The sequence below is a fragment of the Castanea sativa genome, chromosome 10 (genome assembly GCF_040712315.1).
Source record: "Castanea sativa cultivar Marrone di Chiusa Pesio chromosome 10, ASM4071231v1".
Classification (NCBI taxonomy): Eukaryota; Viridiplantae; Streptophyta; class Magnoliopsida; order Fagales; family Fagaceae; genus Castanea; species Castanea sativa.
Window position 1 is genome coordinate 3036506 of NC_134022.1, and position 4411 is coordinate 3040916.

The window sequence follows — 4411 nt, forward strand, 5'->3', positions numbered from 1 at the left end:
AGCATTAAAATATCACCATTTGCAATAAAATTGATTATATCACATTTTGCATTGAAATGGCTTGAAAACACAACTTTAGTATAAACACATTTTACACTAAAATTGCACATTTTGAAGTTTTGATACAAAACATGATTTTTTTTTTTTAAGAGACTATTTTTCAGAAAATTTTTCCACATAAAATAGTATTATTTTTTCAAAAATCTCTAGATTTTACTTTAAAAGTGTTGCAAGAAAAGGGAGTATAAAAGGTTTAATGATATTGTAATTGTATGCAAAATATTACTTACTGGAGTATGCAATATATTAAAACTGAAGTTGTTTCACTTTTGGCTAACAACATAAGATCATGCTATATAAGCTTTTGAGACTTCAATTTATAATATAGATAATTATCATGAAGCATATACTATAGATTTTCAATTTACTTCCTTCTAGATGCCTAGAGATTTTATATTGTTCTAATTAATCTGAATTGTTTCAAACGCCATTTTTTGAAAGATTAGAGTTGATTGATGACATGTTTTCTATATTTCCAACTCAATGCTTTCTAAGAAATGTTCTTCATAAAGAATTGGACAAAGAGTTGAGCTTGATGGTTTAGGACTTGTATATATTTAAAATCATTTCAAATCCAAGCGATATGAAAGAGAGTCCTCTACCTTGCAAAATGTAATAGAGACAATTGGTCTTATAGTAATTACAAAATTATGACTATTTTTTATTTGCATGAGAAAAGATAAAATAGTGGTTAAACAAAATATCCAAAACATTGAGTTTCCTTTTGAAAACCCAAATTAGACTAGCTCCTAACCATGATGGGGCCACTACGCTGCCACCATTGTCACCAAGATCAAAATACAAAACAATAATTTTGAATTCCTAATTATTCAAATAATGATAAATTCATTTTAATACTTTTTTATTTGAGGAAATTATAAATTTATAATTCAAGACTTTGAACCTCTAAAGACTTGAAAAGAGAGTTTTGGAGACTTTGTTTTTATTGTCCAGAGTTTTTTAATTTAGATTAATCTATATGCTGTGCAGAACTTTTCAATTTAGAAAATTGTTTCTTTGGTACTTAACTTTCCACACTAACAATGAATACACTTAATAGCATTTTTGTTTGTTTGTATTTTCAAGAAAGTGTCTTTCAAGAAAATTAAAGCTTGATTGCAAGACCTTAGAATTTTGACAACAAACAATAGGAGACATCGAAATTTAATACCGTGTAAACTGGGTTCTCTATATTTCCAACTCAATGCTTTCAAGGAAATGTTCTTCATAAAGAATTGGACAAAGAGTTGAGCTTGATGTTTTGAGTTGTATATATTTAAAATCATTTAAAATCCAAGCGATATGAAAGAGAGTCCTCCAACTTGCAAAACGTAATAGAGACAATTGGGCTTATAGTAATTACAAAATTATAACTATTTTTTATTTGCATAAGAAAAGATAAAATAGAGGTTAAACAAAATATCCAAAACTTTGAGTCTCCGTTTGAAAACCCAAATTAGACTAGCTCCTAACCATGATGGGGCCACTACGCTGCCACCATTGTCACCAAGATCAAAATACAAAACAATAATTTTGAATTCCTAATTATTCAAATAATGATAAATTCATTTTAATACTGTTTTTATTTGAGGAAATTATAAATTTATAATTCAAGACTTTGAACCTCTAAAGTCTTGAAAAGAGAGTTTTGGAGACTTTGTTTTTATTGTCCAGAGTTTTTAGATTTAGAGTAATCCATATGCTGTGCAGAACTTTTCAATTTAGAAAATTGTTTCTTTGGTACTGAACTTTCCACACTACCAATGAATACACTTAATAACATTTTTGTTTGTCTATATTTTTCAAGAAAGTATCTTTCAAGAAAATTAAAAATTGAATGCGAGGCCTTAGAATTTTGACAACAAACAATAGGAGACACTGAAATTTAATACCGTGTTAACTGGGTTTTCTATATTTCCCGCTCAATACTTTCTAGGAAATGTTCTTCGTAAAGAATTGGACAAAGAGTTGAGCTTGATAGTTTAGGACTTGTATATATTTAAAATCATTTAAAATCCAAGCAATATGAAAGAGAGTCCTCCAACTTGCAAAACGTAATAGAGACAATTTGTCTTATAATAATTACAAAATTATGACTATTTTTTATTTGCATAAGAAAAGATAAAATAGAGGTTAAACAAAATATTCAAAACTTTGAGTCTCCATTTGAAAACCCAAATTAGACTGACTCCTAACCATGATGGGGCTTCTACGCTGCCACCATTGTGACCAGGACCAAAATACAAAACAATAATTTTGAATTCCTGATTATTCAAATAATGACAAATTCATTTTAATACTTTTTTTATTTGAGGAAATCATAAATTTATAATTCAAGACTTTGAACCTCTAAAGTCTTGAAAAGAGAGTTTTAGAGACTTTGTTTTTATTGTCCAGAGTCCTTGGATTTAGAGCAATCCATACGTTGTGCAGAACTTTTCAATTTAGAAAATTGTTTTTTTGGTACTTAACTTTCCACACGAACAATGAATACACTTAATATTATTTATGTTTGTCTAGATTTTTCAAGAAAGTGTCTTTCAAGAAAATTAAAGTTTGATTGCGAGACTTTAGAATTTTGACAACAAACAATAGGAGACATCGAAATTTAATACCGTGTAAACTGGGTTCTCTATATTTCCAACTCAATGCTTTCTAGGAAATGCTCTTTATAAAGAATTGGACAAAGAGTTGAGCTTGATTGTTTGACTTGTATATATTTAAAATCATTTGAAATCCAAGCGATATGAAAGAGAGTCCTCCAACTTGCAAAACGTAATAGAGACAATTGGTCTTATAGTAATTACAAAATTATGACTATTTTTTATTTGCATAAGAAAAGATAAAATAGAGGTTAAACAAAATATCCAAAACTTTGAGTCTCCGTTTGAAAACCCAAATTAGACTGACTCCTAACCATGATGGGGCTACTACGCTGCTACCATTGTGACCAAGATCGAAATACAAAACGATAATTCTGAATTCCTGATTATTCAAATAATGATAAATTCATTTTAATACTTTTTTTATTTGAGGAAATTATAAATTTATAATCCAAGACTTTGAACTTCTAAAGTCTTGAAAAGAGAGTTTTGGAGACTTTGTTTTTATTATTCAGAGTCTTTGGATTTAGAGTAATCCATATGTTGTGCAGATCTTTTCAATTTAGAAAATTGTTTCTTTGGTACTTAATTTTCCACACGAACAATGAAAACACTCAATACCATTTTTGTTTGTCTATATTTTTCAAGAAAGTATCTTTCAAGAAAATTAAAACTTGAATGCGAGGCCTTAGAATTTTGACAACAAACAATAGGAGACATTGAAATTTAATACCGTGTAAACTGGGTTTTCTATATTTCCCACTCAATACTTTCTAGGAAATGTTCTTCATAAAGATGTTCTAAAAACATTTTTATAAAAAAAACAAAAAAAAAACAAAACAAAACAAAACAACTATACTAGAAATTGTTCGTATTATTCGATCCCTTCAATAAATGATGAACATAATGATTTCAGAAAAGTATATAATTCAACAATAAATTTGACAAAATACTTCATCAACAAAAAAGTATTAAATAGTAACATTAACTAAAAAAATACACAACGTATAACTTGAATATTAACCAAATGTATGTTGTGTATACACGTATAAGGACGTGTGAAAGAGTTTCTACTTTTCCTTTTTCTTTTTTTCCTTTTGGGGAAATAAAGAAGACAACAAATAAAGCTATTAAGGTCACACAAGGGTCAAAAACCCATGTAGATCAATTGGCATCTACTAATGTTTTCAACATAAATATCTAATGTTGAAATCTCCACATCCTCAACTATCAAATTATTTAAAAATAAAGGTGACAAAAGGAGCATCATAAACCTCCCCAAGTATTGCAAATCAAATAGATAGGGATCATCACAAGTTTGGCAGGTTTGGGTGAAGGTTGCACCCATCATCTAATACTGTTCGGTTGAACGTGTTTGACGGGTTATTAATCACCCTTACAAATAGTGAGCAGTGTTAATGGAAGCTGTGAGAATAAAAGAAAAGCCAGAAAGCATGTTTCAAACAAAGAATCCCTAGAAAATAATTTTCAGCAATACATATAAGTACTTCCAGAATTCTTCTTTTTACCTTTCCTCATGAATTTACATGTCAAAGCATACTAACATTTGCTTATTACAATCTGGAAGGCCGAGTACAATAAAGTCAAGGATTGTAATTAGTTATTTAATTTAAGAAAAAAAATCTACCAAAATGATATTCTTTATTTTTCTAATAAAACTTATTACTTAAAATAAATAAAAAATTCTACCCGTCATTATCTCCAACTAGGCCTATGACTAGTCGTAG